Source organism: Protopterus annectens, chromosome 3.part1, assembly GCF_019279795.1.
Source record: "Protopterus annectens isolate FY-2018-M chromosome 3.part1, PAN1.0, whole genome shotgun sequence".
Lineage (NCBI taxonomy): Eukaryota > Metazoa > Chordata > Ceratodontiformes > Protopteridae > Protopterus > Protopterus annectens.
Window position 1 is genome coordinate 211,687,526 of NC_056732.1, and position 21,416 is coordinate 211,708,941.

Consider the following 21,416-nt stretch of genomic DNA (forward strand, 5'->3'; position numbering starts at 1 on the left):
GCAATCATGTCTAGGATACTAAAAGAGATGCAGCCCAGATTGGGTCATAGTAAGTGCCAACTCCACCATATTCATTTAATTTATTGGGTTTGTTTGAACAGGGTGTACTACGTCCAGCAAAGCATAAATATGGGCTTCCCCTTCAATAAATGTAGTTCTTGTTTTTCTATAAGTACAGTTATTGTTATTTTTTATAACCAGATACCAGATATGACACAGTGGAAACACACCATAACTGTCAGCATATCACATAAACAATTATTAACCTCTGACCTCTGGAACCTACTCATCACAGGAATGTCTCTAATTTATTTAAAATACTGTGAAGCATTCAGAAGTACATAAGAAATCCTTGGAAAGCAAAAAGCACAGCATGTATATATTCAGTAAAACTACTCGTTTTTAGGTGTATATGTAAAACCTACAGAAGTACAGTTTAACACAAACAGACTGACATATTCGCTATTTTGTGTGATAAATACTTGCCAAAATAACTGGCAAACACTCATGTAATTCTCTTTTTATATCATGTTTAGCAGTGCTTTTCTTCCACCATTCCTGTACTCTGAAATATCATCTGCTTGATTGATTACCTAACTGTCTTAAATGCCACATCAGTCTGACTGATAATCTGATCAAGAAGCAAACCATCACTGAACTGCATCTTTAACAAGCAAGGCACAAAGTGCTGTCATCCACAATGACGATTTCTCACAGCCACATCATATATCCTAAACTACCACGTTTCTCTCTGAAAGCAAGTGCCAAACATTCAGTATTAAAAATTCAAAACAGAGCTAAATTAAATCATATAACATCATAATGCTACATTAACATCAATGTCTAGCAAACTTAAACCCACACATTTTATATGTAGCTTGATAACTACCCAGCCCAGCATCTGTGGAACTCAACAACTTCTGCTTGACTGGTTTCCACCTGACTGCCTTTCACTTGTCATACATGCATATTGGTTGATGTGCATCAAAAAGAAGAGTAAGTAAAAGGCATGAGACATCAGCTGCTTTTACAAAGAAGTCACATGATTCACCATAACCATTAATATGAGATGCCTTAAAGAAATATGAACCCAGCTCTCACACTCACTCTATCTATATATGAGACATCCACCTTAATATACATATATATATATATGAAATTATATTTCTAAATGCTAAAAATCCACATTATCAACATTTACACTAGTAAAAAACCCATTCCTGTTAGAAATGGACTCAGCAAAACTCCAGGACAGGCTCTACCATGGGTCCAGCTGTGGATCAAGTAACGCAAACAATCATTCAATAAACTTAAAGTAACCTGCTACCATGTGTGTGTGTGTGTGTGTGTGTGTGTGTGTGTGTGTGTGTGTGTGTGTGTGTGTGTGTGTAGATAGACAGATACATACATACATAGCAATGTATATGAATGTCGCTTATCCATCTTTCTGGAAGTATTTACACACATTAGGTTGGTTGGAATTTCACTGATCTTGCTATATTTAGCCTAGTTAGTATTTTTTGAATCGGGCATATGATGAATATTCTCTAGTCGAAAATCAAACATGCTGCCAGAATTTGGATTTAATTTACAGTCAGGACTGATTTTCTCTGAGAAGGCACTTAAATGATTTTCCTATTCTCTGGTTTAGGCAACAACTTCTTTTTACCTTAAACTCTTAGCTACATAAATATCAAGCCCTTTCACCATGTACGATCTTAACAATTCTCCAGAACTAGTTATGGTGCTTTATATTTGAGACCTACTTACAAATGAACTATGGCATCCTTACTCTTTCACCTTTACTCAAAACAGATAAGAGTTTTTAGAACTCTCTTGAATTAACTGTATAGCAATTAGTCTGATGTCTGGCACTAGCAGAGAAAAAGTAGTAGGTAACTGAGATGTGAGATGGTGACCCATCAGTATCTGAACTTTAAATAAACTTTTAGGCTGTAGTAGTGCAATCTTGTAGTCAAAGATAGAGGAATAACTGTGAGATGGTTTAGAGTATTTATATATCTAGAGAATATTCCTCACAGTGTAAACAATATACAGGATCACAGAAAACAGAATCAGCACCTTATGCAATGCACAAAGGTGGTACCCTACACCCCGTTACACCACACTGCACCCTATTATCCCAAATGGTGCATGGAGTACATGGTACAGCACTTGGGACATATGTGTAGCTAGTTTACAATGATCAGCAGTCGATAACACTAGATGACATGGCAAGAAATAAGTATTTCCGGATGAGTGATGTGCCTGAAGGAGAGCAGGCACTGGAATGTCTGGATTTTCTTAAAACAATGATGGTAGTCTGGACTGGTTTTATATAGAACTTGTTTATGGCAGTCTGCACTAGGTTTACACAAAAGTTTGACTGAATTAAGTTATAGCAAACCAAAAATAATTCTTCTGCAGTTTCTACCATGGCATGGAAAGGAACAAGTTTTATGATAATTATGGCAACTACATAATCAAGGAAAACCGAAGAAGGAAAATGAAGTGTAAACTAACTTTTTCTGTGGTGCTGAAATCATTTTCCCATAAGGGATGTGGGTAGAGGGTGACAGATAAGCTGAATGACCATCTGCAGTTGATTGACGATGTCAGGGAAATGGAAGAGCTTAAGATGGATGACACACTGATCCCTGTGGATGGAGAGAATTAATGAGAAGAACAGGATGGTCAAGATGGAAAAGGGTAGTTTATAGACATTAGTGGCTGCCAGCAATGACCAGAAAGGACTTGCTTATCTACCTGATTCAGACAACTGAGTCATTAGACTGCCACAAACTGTACCTGTTGAACAATGAGGTCAGTTTAAAAAAAAAAAAAACATTTTGTTATGCAGGTTCAAAATAATTGATAAATATCATTCCTTTATTAAAACAGGGCCTATCAAAGAGTTAATATATTAAAGCAACAGTTAATTTCCTCAGCTATGTAACATGGAAAGTACCATGCTGACTAGAGAAGTCAATGGGAAACTATATAAGTGACTCATATTATACTACTGTAAAATGTTATTAATGTGCTGCACACATCCTTTGGATTAGATCTTATGCCAAGGTCTCACAGACCTGAATTAGTGGTTGCTCAGGTGGGTGTAAAAGATTCAATGACACTTCTAAGTGTAGTGGAAGTTTCTCTGTGCCTCACAAACCTCATCTAGTTAATATGAAAAACATCTTATGCTTCTTATGAAAGCCACTGGTCTAGCAGGTCTAACTGGTTAACAAAGAGTTCATATATTTTTACATCTCTCTCACTCTCTGTATATGTATCTCTGCAGTTACACGTACTCAGGCTTGGAGACAGGCATGTGGGTCTGGTAGCCTGGGGGAGACCCAGACAGACCTCACACCTGAGGCTAGGGCTGGTGAGGTGATTATTTCAGGGAGGGAGCTACCCTGTAGCAGTGAGCCTGAAGCTAAACCACAGCTGTAGGTAGGCACTAGTGCTCACTTGGACAGGGTGACTGCAAGGGCAGAGGTGAGTGGTAGTACCCAAGCTGACAGTGAGACACCAGTGTCAGAGGACACCGGACTTCCTGTGGAAGGGGAGCAGGGAAGAGTTACAGAGATAGAGTTGAGACAGGCTCTACACTGAGGGGCTTGAGGGAGGTAGCTAAGGAGGTGCCTGATTCTTGAGGAAAAGGGGAGTCTGTATACTAGAACAAAGGGCTACTGTATAGAGAGTGGACTCCTGAGGGAGGGCTAGAGGTTAAGGCAATATAGCAGTTGGTACTGTCTAGAACCTACCATCTGAAACTTTTAGCCATAGCCTATGACATTCCTTTTTCAGGTCATATGGGCACAAAGCATACCAACAGACGTATTATGCAGAACTTTTATTGGCCTGGAATTGCAACGGATGTAACAGTGTACTGCAGGACCTATGATCAGTGCCAAAAAGTAGGCAAGGCAGGGGACACGGTCAAAGCTCCTTTGATACCTTTACCTGTGATTGGGGAGCCATTTCAGAGGGTAGCAATGAATATTGGGGAGTCCCTGAGTACCCCAAGTTCCACAGGGAAGACATATATCCTGGAGGTAGTAGATTATGCTACTAGATACCCTTAGGCAGTGGCTATATCCTCCAACAAGGTAGAGAATGTGGCAAATGCTTTGTTAGACATTTTCAGTGGGTTAGGTTTTATAAGCAAAATACTGACTGACAGAGGTGCCTGTTTCATATCAGACCTGCTGGCTTGTCTCTGGGAGTGCTGTGGGGTGAAGCACATAAAGTCCAATCCCTACCATCTCCAGACTAATGGTCTTGTGGAGAGGTTGAACTCTATGCTAAAGACCATGCTACAGACATTTGCAGACCAGTTTAAGACAGAGAGTGGGACAAATATTTGCCCCATCTGCAATTTGCATACAGAGGGTTACCCCAGGAATCCACAGTTTTTTTGCCCTTTGAGTTGCTGTATGAGCATAGGGTGAGAGGGGCCTTTACATTTGATTTCTGATGAGTGGGAGGGTGAATGTGAATCCCACAAGGAGTCTGTTGTGGCATATGTCCTAAACATCAGGAGAAGGCTTAGGGAGCTCATGGGCTTAGCCCAGGAGAACCTGGCAGGAGCCCAATAGCAGAAAAAGGTCTGGTATGACAGGAATGCTTGAGTCAGGGAGTATGCTGTGGGGCAGCAGGTTATAGTTCTTATTCTTGTCAGACAAAATAAGCTGCAGGCAGCTTGAGAGGGACCCTTCAAAATGGTAAGGTCAGTGATGTTAACTACATGGAAAAATTGCTAGGCAGGAGGCAGGGGCACATATTGTACCATGTTAACATGATAAAGCCTTACCATGATAGGGAGGCCCTCGTGCTAAGTAATTGCAGTAGGAGGCAGGAGGAGTCTGCGGGAGATCTATGGCTACAGCAAACCAACCAGGAAAATGCCAAGTTACTATGGTGGAACCTAGGGTTGCAGGCATATGATATGACAGTGTAGCAACATAGTGGGGTCAGCAATGCCAAAGCAGATGGGGTCTCAAGACAGGGTATCGGTTAATATATTCCCACATAGGCTCATCTGTCTCAAGCAATGTTTCTCAAGAGTAACTTGAAAAACTAGCTTGAGTATTCAAAGAGGAAGAGATGTGATGATGTGAGGTATTGCCAGATATGCCAGGAGAAGCACAGCAGTGGATGTGGAATATATGCCAGCACAGCTATCTGGAATCTTGTAAAGAATTTTAAGTCATTTGTATATTGAACTTATTCGTACTGATGTTTGTGTTGAAAATGGATTTGTAAAGTTGTTTGTGTTAAAAATGTAAAAAACGTAGTAGGCAACACAAACTCCAAATGACAAAAACATCAGCAGTGGGTTCAGGTACAAAAGCCATCTCACAGTTTATCCACGAATTTATTCAATAAAACACATGAAAGGTGTAGTCACAGAGTCACATAGAAACTGTGAGTCAGCTTTTGTACCTGAACCCACCGCTGCTGTTTTTGTCATTTGGAGTTTATGTTGCCTACTACGTTTTTTACTGGTTTGTTATTATGGCAGCAGAAGGTCAAGGGACTTATTCACAACAGTTGTTGTTCTCTCAGACATTTGGCCAGTCCATGGAGGATCTCCTTAATCATATAGAACATATGTCTGACAGGCTGGAGTGAATTGAATGCTCACAGGCTGTAGGAGCAGCTGTGGACATCAATAACGCAAACCATTAAGGCAGGAACTCGGCTTCTACAAGCGCCGTTCTTAGGTTGCTTGATAATACAGATTTAACCCCTATAAATGGACCTTTATCTAATGAAAACCCTTGTTCACAGCATGGGATGACCGAGACAGTTAATCGACCTCCAGATGAAGGTTAGAGTGCTTCAAATACCTGGAATAATTGTATGGGACAGAATGAGGTTTTTTGTGTTGGTGAATGGCTGCAGGAAAACCTGAGGCTGACACCAGTAAATACTGTAAGTACTGCTGATTACAGCACTAAACTACAGAAACTAGACCATTGTTTGTTTGTGTCTTTCGGCTTTTCCAGGTTAGGGGTCGCCACAGCGGAACTCCGGTCTGCTAATGACTGGCAGTTGATTGTTACATACCGGCTTGCCAGGCCTGATGCACAACCTTCACCGAAGGTACGCCCATTCACGCATGTCTCCATGCAGAAGATGCTCTAGCTGAGAATCGAACTGGACAGCGTCTTACTGTGAGGCGACAATGCTACCGCAGCACCATTACTAACTGAAAATAAAGACAGTGCAATTAGAGAACTCGTACTTTAAAGAATGTTTGAAAACTAAGATTGTACCAAAGGGTCTATGAATGTGGAAATTTCCACCTGGTTTAACTGCTAACTCACCCTTGCATAAGGAATTGATAAACATGTTTGATAGACATGGATTTGAGTATATGGAGACTGTGGTTAAACACAATGAGACTTTGTTAACTGGTTTAATTAATGATGCTACTGAACTGGATAAGGTAAATACAGGTGATATCGCTCATTTGGACAATTTATTTGATTATAATAGAGTTTTTAAATCAATTGAGCACCAAATTAACATTATTAAAAACAGAAAAATAAGAAAGCTTAAAAGGGATAGGAGTCAATACAGTGAGAATAAAGCAGACCCTGGACCCTCAAGGTCACAGAATTGGGTGGCACTGAATGAATTTAATGATGGTAATGATGGTTATGATGAACCAGATGAGATTACTTTTTTAGAAGAGGAACAATTTCCTCCATTGAGGAGGTCCAAATGCCTCCAACAGAGATACAACAGGGAACCCTCAGATCGAGGGGCCCACACTACGAACAGGGGTCGAGGGGGTACACCATGAATCAAAGGGAGAATTGGAGAGGGGGTTACTAGGACAAGAGATAATTGATGATGGCAAATTAAAGGTCTGTGTTATTGTGAAGAATAAATCTGGTGATTTTAATGTGTTTATCTTTTCCTCCCGGGATGTGGATGTAACAATATGTGACCTGTTATCTAGGGGTATGACATTTGTACCAGAAAATAATTTTCATTTATCAAACACATTGATTGACTTGAAACACTATATAAGAAAGTTGAATTTTAACATTTTGTTTAAATCTGATGAATATGTAAGTAATCCTCTGCACATTTATAGCACTTATAATCCACCTGTACACCCATCTCTACAAATATTTGAAAAGTTATGTGAAATTGATATAAGGAATTTAAGAAATGATGGTCACATTACTAATTTAAGTATTAATGAAATAGAATGCCTCAGTAATCTGAGATCTAATGTTGATATTAGAATTATTAAACTGGATAAAGGGGGTGGGGATCATAATGGACAAGGTGGATTATAATCAGAGAATGATGGATGTCGTATTGGGAGATGTTTATGTGAAGAGCTCTTTGAATGAGCTCAATGTTTCATATAAGAATATTCGTAATGTCTTAAATGACTTATTTAATGAAGGTTCTATTACAATTGATGAATTAAATTTTTTATCTACTTCTTATCCAAAAATACCATGTATGTTTGGTTTGCCAAAAATTCATAAGTGTTTATTTGATCCCCCCATGAGACCAACTGTTGATGGTCATGGGTCTATAACATATCCATTGGCCAAATTCCTAGATATCAGGTTGAAATCACTTTTAACGACAGAAAATAATTCATGTAGAGACTCCTGGGACTTTCTTGAAAGAATCAACAGGTTGGAGTATGTTGATTCAGGCATTTTTATTACCATGGATGTCAAAGACCTATACACAGTGATACCCCATGAGCTTGGTGTTGAATGGTTTTGTGAATTTTTATGTGAAAAGGGTGTTCCTCAACCTAGGGTTAACATATATGAACAATTGTTAGAGGTGGTAGCGATGAATAATTTTATACTTTTTAACAATTAATACTTTCTCCAGAAAAATGGGGTTGCCATGGGTCCACCATGTGGAGGGCTCTATTCCGACATTGTCATGCTCCAGTAGGAGAAAAAATATTTACTCAACTCAGTTTATTATGAATACTGTAGAATGTACATCCATTTTTTTGGATGACATTTTTATTTTTTGGGTGGGTCCCCATGATAAGATTACAGAATGTTTAGATTTTATGAACAACTCAACATAATTTCTACATTTTACTTATAGTTTCGATGAGAATGAAATAGCATATTTGGATGTTAAACTAGTTAAGAATAGGTCCAGGAAGGGTTTTCAATATGAAATATTTTGTAAAAAGACATAATAAAATAGTTTCCTTCACTTTGATAGTGGTCATCCTTATAAACAAAAGAAGTGGGTGGTAAAAGGTCAGCTAGTTAGGGCTGCCCAAATGGTTACCTCTTTTGATGCATTTTTAAATGCATGTGGACTGTTGAAAAAAATGTTTTTGAGAAGGGGTTATCCTAACTCACTTGTGAATGAGGTCTTTATTGAGGTTTTGAATAAGAGGGAGAAAGGTTATTTCAAGGTTTTCCTTACTCAGGATGTGGATGAAACATGTTTGATCGATATAACTAATGTTAACAAGGAGAACAATAGGACCATAGGAGTAATTTATGGAGATTTGACTTGTGTCATGACCTATTATGGGCCAAATGAAATAGTCATTGAAGCGAATGCTGATGACACAGATGACTCGAACTTGGTCATTGTGGACCAGAATAGAACTGAAAGGGCTATGGGAGTAACACAGTCGAGATCAGCTCTAGTTACAACCTATAATAGGGCCAGTAAATTATTTATGGATATCTTAAATAAGAATTGGGTAATTATTGCATTCTGTAACGACATTCGACAATGGGTGGGTGAGAGATCGAATGTTATATATAGAAGGGGTAGGACACTTATAAATGTCCTTGAATCTTGTAAAAGGGGACCTATGGCTGGTTAAATGAGGAAATGTGGAGCTTGTTCATCTTGCACACATATTTGAGGGTTTGTCTTGTGTTATCAATGGGGTTACTATAGAACTGAGCAGGAAGAACACATGCCAAACTGAAAGGGTGGTATACAGTGCCCTATGTACAGTTTGTCCCGCTTTCTACATCGGGAAAATGGAAAGGATATTAAGATGCAGAATATATTAATATTTAAGGGACATTAGGTTAGGCAAAGAGACAAATGCTCTCACTAAACACTGTAAGGAGTATGAGAGGCATGATTTTAAATTTATGATAATTGATGTGTTAGACATAGAACCAAGGGGTGGCCCCTGGACCCTACAACTGGAGAAACAAGAGGCACTATGGCAGATTAAAACTAATGCGATAAACTGGCTGGGTATCAATTATGCTCTATCCTTAGCCAGTTTCTTGAAGTTAAAAGCATTAAATAGATAAATGAATTGATACATGATTTTTTACATGTATTTATATAACTTTACATTTTATATGTACATATGTATATATTTATTAATAGCATTTTTACCTATACTATTTTGGCAAGGGCATGATTTTTGGGGATTAGTGTGTTATTTTATCATGACATTGGTTCTGGGGTTGAATTGTACTGTGACTGTTGAATATTTATGAATTTTATGAATATTCATTATATGGTTTTATTCTATTGGTTCAATGTTAATTGGGGGTGGATCTGTTTGTTTAAATTGACCTCAGTAACAGTATTCTAATTTCCTTGAAAAAGTCTCTGATTCACCAGAGATGAAAGCGCTTGGAATACTGTTTATACCTTTTGGATTTTTATGTGACTACACCTTTTGTGTGTTTTACTGAATAAATTCCTGGATAAACTGTGAGTCTGCTTTTGTACCTGAACCCACTGCTGCTGTTTTTGCCATTTGGCATTTGTGTTAAAAATGTATCAACAGTGTTTCCTGCTGGACAGAAAAAGAAATATACATGCACTATTGTAACTGTTTAAAGGTATATATTTTGACAGAGGATACTGGAAGAGAAGAGGGTAATCTCAAACATTAAAAATAGTAGGAAATTGAATTACTGGGCCTAGGCCATAAAGATGTTATCTCACAGTTCTGAATGAAGGTAGAGATGCAATGTCTGTAAGAAGTATGGTTTATTAGCTTCTGTAGGAAAAGTGTTTCATAGTTTTATGACTTCCAGGAGCTGCAGCAGATCTTAGCAAGGCTCTCTGTGTGTGTATTATTGACACACAGGTGCTCATTACTGGCAGTTTCTACCAATGATGGGATGTGTGGAGAGCAGATGTCAAATGACCAGATATATGTGAAGTCATTCCGGAATCCATTACTAAACTAATGTTTAATACTAGGTGAGACTGAAGTCTCAGAGCAGTCTATTTTTGGGACCTGACAAAGAAGGAAGACCACTCACCTATTTCATCTTGCCTTGCTCTAGTAAGTGACCAGGGAATAGCAACTTTTGAGATCAGTCAGGAAAATATAGTGAGATAAGTTGTCTTTCTGTAACTGTGTGAACTTGACCTCCTGTGTTACTTTTAATATTTCCTCTGACTGAAACTCTGGTGTTTATTGTAAATAGATATTTAGTACTTTCATGTTCCTTTATTATTTATTATTAAATATATTTAAACTTTTGATTGTTGCTGGTCCTTTAACGAATATTTTAACCTTTAGGAGTACTCATATTTATTTGGTGACAATGTGGCCACTCCTGAAAGCATTGGTCAAACTACCATTTGTATTAATATTCATTTTACTCAGTATAATTGGGTACCCTTTTAATAGCCTTACAGTAGCTGGCTTGGAAGTGTCTGGTGGCAGTAACTACCTTATAGTCTGGGCAGAAGAGGGGCATAGTTAGTTAACCTGTGCCAGCCTTTCCCAGGTGTGTATGTGTGTGTGCAAATCAAATCTCAAAGAGAATATGTGTGTGTGTGTGTGTGTGTGTGTGTGTGTGTGTGTGTGTGTGTGTGTGTGTGTGTGTGTGTGTGTGAGTGTGTGTTTGTGCATGTCAGCTACTTGAATCACGGACATGAGGCACTGGTTTCACAGAGAGAGTATTGGAGGACTTGCCTTGGACACTCAGCTGAGGACTTAACTCGGCAGCTGTACCAGTTGGTAGCCTTATTGAGGACCTGGGGAGAGAGACAGAGAGAGAAAAACCCAGACCCTGAGCTGAGTGTGTTCCCTGTGTGCTCTTAAGGGAAACTGTGCTTGATGCAGAGAATTGCATCTGGAATTACTGGGTGTATCCATTTTTGTCTCATATGAATATTCCTCTTCAGTGTCAGTGGTGAGGATTCAGGCTCCCTGATTACTGGCCCCAGGGAGGGGACATCACAGCCTGGATGATGATAAGACAGTGCATACCACATATCTTGACCTTGCAAGGCTTTTGACACAATCCCCCACACATGTATCAATGAGAAACTCTCTCAGCTGGGGATTAACCCTTACATCACTAGATTGGTAGCCAATTAGCAACTGACAGAGCACATACTGTTGAAGTTGGTAACACCACCTCTACCAGTAAACCCGACACTAGTGGCATATTACAAGGATCTGGACTGGGCCCTTTACTGTCTGGAATCTATTTCTTGGAAGTCCAGGCTAAAGTAACTCAAACTTGTCTTACCAAGTTCACTGATGATTGCAAACCGGGTGTAATCATTGAGTCCCCATTGATGTTAACATATTACAGCAGGAGCTAACACAGACAAATAGCTGGTGCCAAAGCCATGGTCTGAAACTAAATGGAAGTAGTGTATTATTATCCCCATTGCAAAGTGCTAATTTCAGTATTGACAGCACCCCCCCAAGCTCAAACCCATTTGAACTTCAACCGCCAAGCTTCTACAACAGTAATGAAAACCTTCTATGTTGCACATCTCATAAGTAAGGACATCGCATCCAGGTCTAAGGATGTTATAACTCTACTGTACTCAAGCTTCATCAAACCATTAACAGAGTATAGTGCTTCCTTTTGCATGTACCTCACCAAATACCTGTAGCAGCTGGAGAGACTATAGAGATTTCTCACAAAGAAAATATAGGGCCTCTAAACAATGACTTACATGGATAGACTGAAAGACCTGTCACTGTAGTCTTTATCATATAGGCTGCTGAGAGGTGACTTGTGCCTGACCTCCAGGACCATCTCCGACTCTGCCTTGATGGAAATGATGCACATCTACAAGTCAAATGGCACAAGAGTCACTCACTCTAGGGATCTTAACCTAGCCTGTGACATTAACAGAACATGTTGGAGAGACAGCTATATCTCCCAGAGATTGCTGCTCCTCTGGAATAACCTTCCAATTCATGTGAGGGTCTATATTAGAACATCAAAGTTTCAAAACTTTGAATGTTCTAATATTGAACCCTGTTCAGTGAAAGCTGAAAATATCAAAGCAACAGAAAACCAAATGTTTTTCCTAGGGAAAGAATTCGGATGTCCGTTTATGTTGCTTTGGTATTTTCAGTGCTGTGGTGGAAAGTTACAGGTCGGGTTCAGGTAAGTGTGCGATTGAGTGTGGGTTAGGGTAGTTAGAGTTAGGGTGCAGGGTAAAGTATGTGTGCAATTGTGTGGACGTGAGGGTTAGGCCAGGTTAGCTGAGTTAGGGTTAGTGCGTGGGTCAGGTAAGTGTGTGATTGTGTGGACATGAGGGTTAGGGCGGGGTAGGTGAGTTAGAGTTAGGGCGCATGTGAGGTGAGTGTGCAATAGTGATGGATCTTAGGGTTAGGGTTTGGGTTAAGGTAAGTGGATAGTTAGTGGTGTGTGTATAATTTAGTGTAGGGTTAAGTGTAAAATTTTAGGTGTAAGTGTGTGGATTGCTGTTTGTTTGGTGTGCTTGTGTTGTGTGTATGTGTTTTGGAACAGCAAATTTTTTCCCTAGGAAAAAATTTTCTGTTCTGTACGTTCGATGTTTTCAGCTTTCTCTGAATAGCGTTCGATATTAGAACATTCAAAGTTTTGAAACTTTGATGTTCTAATATAGACCCTTCATGTGAAGCAGAGCTCCTTACTGAACCTATTCAAATGCAACCTAGACAGATGGATGGGAGAATGTAAATTCACCCTGGGGGTGGCACCATGTCCCTCATGGACAGGGGTAGGCAGTGCTGCTCATAGACTCACTCTGCAAATGACATCCTTCTAAACAAAGACAATTGGGGCAATTTGGGATTAATATTGCTATAATCGCAAGGGCGCTAGGGCTGCTAAACTAGTAACCTGCTATTAACCTATAAGTGGCTTTGCTGCACTGCCCTTCCATCTTGTCTCCTGGATACATAGGCTGAGATTATGGATATTACTCTTTCCTTACACAGAAGTCTGATTGCCACTAGTCTATCACTAATTTTGATAACTTCCCACAATTTTTCTTCTGAAGCCACTCCTTCACCCCTATTCTCAGAGAATTTCTGGTGTGTCTTCTTCCTCCTGTGTACTAGACTCTGGATCCTAGATCAAGTGGGATTCACTGCATTACCCTTCCATCTTGTCTCCTGGATACATAGGATGTCCAGCCTCCTCCTTAACATCATATCATCCACTTCCAAGCTGCATCCTGTCAGTGAACTTACAGTGAGTGTAAAAATTTTTAGTGTATGTTTGTCATGAATAGATAGCTATAGATATAGATATGGATATAGATATAGATATAGATATGTATAGATAGATAGATATGCACATGTGTGTATTTCCTTTCCTTCTTTACTTAAATTTACAGAACTGCAATGTCAATAGTGATGTCTTGCACTAATGAGCCTGGAAAGTAACAGATAACAATATATGAAAAAGCATAGATAAAACCTTCTTAAAATGTACTGTGTATTTAATAATGATACAGACAGTCTTACAAACAAGAGTTTCCTTCTCTTATTTTTACTTTTTCCTTTATTACAAAATGTACTAGCATGTCATTGATGCACATAAAAGGAATGTTTAAGTTGAAAATGGAAGGGACAAACTTACATGTTTCTAATGCATGACTGCATACTAAGGCAAAAGCACATCATAGACAAACAGAATGGCAACTTGTATCTCCACTACTCTGTCTGCAAAAAGATTGTAAAAGTAGTATGCCAATGAGGCTAACACAGTAAAGGGCTGAAACACTGTGACTCATGAGACATACAAAGTGATATTCATAGATGTATAAACTGACAGAACTGTACAAAGTAATAGTTGTCTATGTCTCTGCATATACAATAAAAATATTGGATTAGTTGTTGTTTAGGTTTAGTCACGTACAAGCCATTGATGTTGCTGTCACAACACATGTACCCTTATGTCACGTAGCATATCATCACTGCACCCTGAGGTGCCTTTGATCACAGACCCTGTACAGAGGTCTTAATAAGACATGGCCACTCAGGCTCTGTCTAGACAGCTACATATATCATGAGCTATGCTGCCTGTGTCAGGTAATGGTGATGACAAGTGGAAGAGGTAGAATGATGCCTTTGCAAATCAGGATCATAACTGGAGTGACCCTCATTGCCACAGTCACCATCCAAACAGCTATATGTTACACAGCACATATACTCAGGCATCTGCCAGTCATGTACTCTAGTAGTCTCTAGACTGCTTGACTGGTATATAAGGCTGTCAGTCTCACAAGAAAATAAATAAGTAAATGAGGCACTTCCCTGTAATAACCCGATGGCTACATTACAGTTTGTACATCCATGACCCTTCCATTTAGCTCTTCCAGTGAACCGCAAAAAAAAAAATAAATAAATAAATAAATAAAATAACCTAGTAGCAATCAGATTATTACAGCTATATCCACACACACCCCAATGCTAGCTTGCTCTTCAACTGAAGATCAAAAAAAAAAGCAGGATGAAAAATTCCAATTGCATCCTCCAAATACTTTCCCCTCTTGCCCCATTCTAGCTACACTTCTATATGACAGAAAAGGATCCACAAGCCAACTAACTGTCAGGAGAGTCTCATCAAGTCTTACCTTGATTGTATATGGCCTTCTCTAAAAGAAACATTCCCAGACAATGAATGTTAGAGATATCAAGTCTCACCTTGATTGTATACGGCCTTCTCTAAACAAATAATTCCCAGACATGGTATTTTAGAGATATCAAGTCTCGCCTTGATTGTATACGGCCTTCTCTAAAAGAAAAATCCCCAGACATAGAATTTTAGAGATATCAATTCTCACCTTGATTGTATACGGCCTTCTCTCAAAGAAACATTCACAGACATGGAATGTTAGAGATTGGCCAATAGTTGTCTAAGAGACAGGATATTTTGAGGATGGGGTAATGAAGTTCTCTTTCAATGCCAATGGAAATAACTCAGATCTCAATCAAAAACCAAGATGTGAAATATCAGTGTACTAAGAACATGAAAACTGTCTAAAATCATTACTGTTGGGCAAGCATACAGCCTGCAGGAGTCAGATGGTGACACAGAAAATGCAAGCTTGGCAGTGAAAAAGTAAGCATCAGACTCCCATCGTGAAGTATATGAGGCTCTTCTGGTGATGACCGAGGCTGAGATGCACAATCTTTCCAGCACATGAAAGAGCATAGGTGGTTAGTTAACTGCTACTGAGATTTCTATGGATATAAGCCATGTTCAGGTTTTTGAAATTTATCACTCCAGAGATACATGCAGAACCAATAACCCTCCAACTTGTCTTCTCATCGCAGGAGTCAAAATTTATGGTGGAATAAGCCTTTCCAGGTAAACATAAAATGAGTAAAAATTACAAATTAAATTTGAGCAAATAATACTATAACTGTAAAACCAAAGTACAGTATTTGGTGAGAAAAACATTGCACAAATCAGCAGCAAAACTCAGATTCTGGTAAACAGTTTTTAAAACAGACCAATACAGAAATAGGGATTATCCTCCGGAATGCAGCAATAGGCTAGGGACAAAATGGCAAAGCAGGAGTGTGAGTAACGTAATCACATGAAAATTAGGAAATAATATTTAATTCCCAAGACTCAGAATGAGCTGGAGCACTCAGGGAGCCCAGTGGTACAGTTAACACCAAAATTGCAAGCTGCTTTCATAGAAGCTTCACTATAGACTAACAATCATTATTGGATCATATGATTCACTATACTCATTATAATTAGCTTTATGAAAAAACAACACTGCCATACACATACACAAACATGCACACACACATACATACACACACACACACACACACATATATATATATATATATATATATATATATATATATATATATATATATATATATATAAGCTCGACACTTCACAAGATCGACATTTAGAATGACAAGACCACAAGACCGACGGAGCAGATAACCGACAACTTGTAATCCCGACAGCGAAAACATCAACATGGGAAACGTGTGAGCGCGACTCAGTAAGTATGCGATAGTGAGGGATTTAGGGTTAGGGTGCGGGTAAGGTGAGTGTACGATAGTGAGGGACTTAGGGTTAGGCTGCGGGTAAGGTAAGTGTGTGATAGTGAGGGATTTAGGGTTGGGGGGATTAAGTGAGTTAGGGTTGGGGTGCGGGTAAAGTAAGTGTGCGATAGTGAGGACCTTAGGGTTAGGGTTTGGGTTAAGGTTAGTGCATAGATAGTTGTGTGTAAGGTATAGTATAGGTTTTTAGGTTGTTGGTGTGCTTGTGTTGTGTGTGTATTGTGTGGAACAGCGAACTTTTTGTTTTGTTAACTGTCAGGATTGTGGTTTGTCAGGCATATGAACTTTCGTGTTTTTGAGGTTTCGTTCATGTGGTCTCGTTGTTCTAAATGTCGATCTTGTGAGCTTGTAAGGTAGATCTCTCTCTCTCTCTCTCTATATATATATATATATATATCGAACTTTATATATATATATGTGTGTGTGTGTGTGTGTGTGTGTGTGTATACAGTGGATATAATCAAAACTTGCTTCAACAAAGTATTAGTTTAAGGGTGTGCACACATGCAACCAGCTTATTGTACTTTTTTTTATTTTTTATATTTTTACCCCTAACAGATTGTTTATTTTTCAATTGAATTGTACAGGTTATAGGTGATATTAAAGGTGGTAAAAGTTGAAATTATTTATTGTGGTCTCATTTTTTATAACACAAAAACCTGGCATTTTAACAGGGGTGTGTAAACTTTTTATATCCAGTGTGTGTGTGTGTGTGTGTGTGTGTGTGTGTGTGTGTGTGTGTGTGTGTGAGAGAGAGAGAGAGACACATCATTTCTCATGTGTTAACTGGGATTGTCAACATTATGACCTTTTCCTACATAGGTTACCAACATAGCTTTCCCGTTCAAGGTCAGACATATATAAGGTATCATCAACAAAAGTGTGCATCTGCATGTTACTGCTAACCTTGATCATAGTTTCTTTAAGACTGGGAAATAATTCCATATTTTGCTGCTTAGGTGCATTGACTTTTAGTACAGATTTCACATGGCCCAAAACCAAGTAAATTCATAAGAGCTAAGCAAATAAGCAAATAATCTACCATTATGTAGTCCAATATGAAAAAAAAAACAAGAAATGTCTGAGGCTTTTTTATATGAAGTAGGGATAATGGACCAGACAATGGCTGTGAGCAACTGAATCATAAATAAAACTAGGTGGACAGATGTCATGAAACTGTGTGCTCTCTGATTTCAAGCCAATGGTGTACCTGAAGGAATTCAAAAAACATATCTTTGCCCTTCTATTTATGCATTTAAGCTCTGCTTGTTTGCAGTTTTTAGAGTCTAAAATATGTGTGACAGATGTCACAGGAAAAACATGTCACAGAAACACAAAACTAATCCAAAAAATTGCAGTCCACTATCACAACTCTACCCCACCCCAGAACAAAAAAGGAAACCAAGGTTTCACTAAATGCCCCTCCCTCCCAAATTGCTGAATACTTTAACATCCACTTCATAAAATCAGTCACTGATCTTATCACTAAAACCTTCAATACCTGCCACTCTTCCTCTTTGTTTACCCCTAATACTCCCCATTCACCTGTTCCAGACCCTTCTCACCCTGCTTACCTCCCATTGCACAGAACCACCTTCTGAGAAACATCCCACTTTTGCTCTACAACCAGTACCTACAAACCTCATAAAAACATTACTACACCAACTCAAATCCTGCTCTGTCTCCACAGACAATCTCCCACCTGCATACCTAAAACTTGCAGCTGACTCAATAGCATACCCAGTCAGCATCTTGATCAACTGATCCATATCTGAGTCCAAAGTACCTACTATCTGGAAAAAGTCCCATATCATCCCCATTCACAAAGGAGGTAATCCACTGAACTTACAAACTTTTGACCCATAGCCATACTTTGTCCTATGACTAAAATACTGGAAAGATTTGTTCATCTTCAACTCAAGAGAATTACTTACAGCATGACAACCTCCTCACAAACACACCACATGACCTGTCAAAGGCATTTGATAACATGTCTCACTCTTTACTTTTGAACAAGCTCTCCTAACCTAGGAATCACCCCTCCTACACTAAATTGATTTCACAGTTATTTACACAATTGAAAACAATCTGTAAAATGGTCAAATGTTATCTCCTCCTTCTAGTGAATCCCACTGGAGCTCCACAGGGATCCATCATAGGACCCCTACTTTTCAATATTTTTACTAATCATCTCTGTACAGTATCTACTAGTGGAACACTCATCCAATTTGCTGATGATTTCATAACATTCTGAACCTCTAACACACTACCCCAGCTTCTCTTCAATACTCAACAGTTTCTCTGCTGTTGAATCTTGGCTTACCAACTGCAAGCTATTCCTCAATCCAAAAAAAAAAAAATGAAAATGCTTCTTTTCCAGCCAAAGATCTGTACTACTAATCTAAACAACTTCAAAATTCTCTCAGCTGACAACACCACCATTGAAATTGTCCACCACACTAAGTTACTGAGTGTAGACATAGACGATCACCTTTGGTTTGATCTTCACATTCAACAAAACATAAAGAAAACCCACCAGAAACTTGGCCCACTTTACAGAAACAAACATGCAGTGACCTCTTCTTCCAAAACCACCCTTGCCAAAACGTTCCTTCTACCCTCCTTGCTTTACAGCGCTCCAGTACTTAGCAATCTGCAGAGCTCCTCTAGATCCAAAATGGAACAATGCTATAATAAAGTGGCCAAGTTTGCTACCAACTCAAAAACTTGACCACATCACTGCTTGTCACTAAAAAAAAACTAAACTGGCTAGAATTCCCCAACTACCTACTATATACCCAACTTCAAACACTCCACAACTTGGTCTACAAAACCACAGCCTGCCCAGCACTAAATAACATAATTACACCTTATAACCCAAGCAGAAGATTTAGGTCTGCAGATAAAGAGCTTCTCTCTGTATAAAATCCCTCTAAGACGGCTGGACAAAGCCTCAGCTCCTACTATGTTGCAAAAGCATGGAACTCTCTCCCACTTACTGTGAGAACTACTACTAACCTACCTGTCTTCAAACCTGTACTGAAACAACACATGATCAACTCTTGGCTGTGTCCTTGCGCTGATTCAGGCTAATCTCATCTCCAGATCAGACCTGACTGTAACTCTCTTTCACTGTCTCTCCATCTGTACTCTCTTCATTCTTTATCATTTACCTGCACATCAACATCAATTACTTGAACAGTTACCTTCTGCCTCTTATCAATGTACCTGCTTACCTGTAACACAGGTAATTTGTAGCTATCTGTATCAAGTCTTACTTTTACACCTCTGTATGTACTTGTAACTCATGCAATGTTTATGTTATCTGTATAAAGGCTGTACATATATGTTGTGACAATAGGAGGTACTGCCAGCCATGACAGAAGTAGGGTAATGGATGTATTACTTGTGCCAACACATCTAGCTGAAATGTTATAAATAATTACATGTCATTTGTACATCAAACTGATATGTACAGATGCTTATGCTGAAAATGTATTTGTGAGGTTGGCTTGTGTTAAAATGTATCAACAGTGCACCCTGTTGGAATGAAAAAAAATGTACATGTATTATTGTAGCTGAAATAAATGTATATGTTTCAATACAGAATACTGGCACAGCAGAGGTTAACGTTAAGAAAAATAAGGGAAATGTAAACGAGCTGTTAAACCATTAAAATGTCACCCCACAGTGCCATAGAGGTGTGTCTGGAAGAAAACTTTGTTCATTAGTTCAGTAAAAAAAGGGGAAGCCCCAGGTATTGCCATAAACATTTAGATGTGTATTGTAGCCATCTATGCAAAATTCCTGCCTCAGCTTTAAAGGGGGACACTGTGAGAACCTAGAGTCAGGTGACCAGATGAGGTCATTCTGCAAGCCACCTCGGATATTATATTTTACAGGAAGTAATCTCTGAGTATTGAGTATGTGGGGAACCTGACTAGATAGACTGCTCATATATTTCATTGTGCCTTGCTCTATCAAGTAAGTTATTAGAGAATAGTAATTCTCATAGATTCAGTCAGAAATATAGTGAAGCTTAGTTTAGATATTTTTTTTTTTATATGTATGAGTCTGTCCATCAATGTTGTTTTCACCATTTCCTGAGATTTGAATTTTAAGGTTTACTATAAATATATGTTTAGGATGTTCTTGTTCTTTTATTATTTATTATTATTAAATATATTTAAATTTTCATTGTGGTTGGTCCTTTTTAGAAAATATTTAAGCTTTGAGAGTATTTGCACATACTGTATTTATTTGGGGATAACTCTGGCTACTCCTGAAAGCCTTGCTCAATATTACCATTTTTATTACTATCAACTTCACTAAGTATAACTGGATACCCTTTTAAGAGTCTTACAGGAACTGACTGGTCGCAGTGAATCTACCTTATAGTCTGGGCAAAGTTAGTAGAGGGGGTAATCTGTATCAGCCTCTTCCAGGTGTGTGTGTAAAAATTAAATCTCAAAGAGTTTGTGTGTCAGCTACTTGGGGCAGGGACACAAAGCACTGGTTTCACATTGCCAGTGAGGAGTCTTATTGGGGACCTGGGGAGAGGCAGATAGAGACACAAAGACCCCAGGCTGAGAGTGAGCACTGTGTGCTCTTGAGGGAAAATGTGCTTGATGCAGAGAGGTCTGCATCTGGAAATACTGAGTGTATCCATTTGTATTCCAAGTGCACATCCCTCTCCAGTGTCAATGGTGAGGATTCAGGCTACTTGATTACTGGCCCAGTGTAGGACATCACATCTGTAAATAACTGGAGATTTTCTTCCCGGGCCTCTTCTGAAAATGGGTTCTTTCTAGCCCAGTCGGACCTTCCCAGTAAACAAATGCCAAATAAATAAATAAATAATAAATAAATAAATATTGTGCTATAATACACTTTACCATCAGAAAAATGAAGCACGTTATCAGAGAATTTTCATGGCATCTGGTCTCCTCCAACTCTTAGTTTCTGCATTTAAAATGCTAGTAAGCTCTCTGCATTATGTCTGTTTATTCAGCATTTGAAAGGATGACATGCCACCATTCTGTACTCTTGTTTGAAAGCTATGCAAATAACAGCAAAACAAAAAACAATATATCATGAAATGGAAGTAAATAGG

General features: G+C 38.8%; 1 protein-coding gene across 1 annotated transcript in view; it reads right to left on the minus strand.

The window, feature by feature from the left end:
- Positions 1 to 21,416, minus strand: part of LOC122798067 (histone deacetylase 9-like) — a 2,531,134-nt gene that overhangs the window by 541,956 nt on the left and 1,967,762 nt on the right. The window lies entirely within an intron of this gene.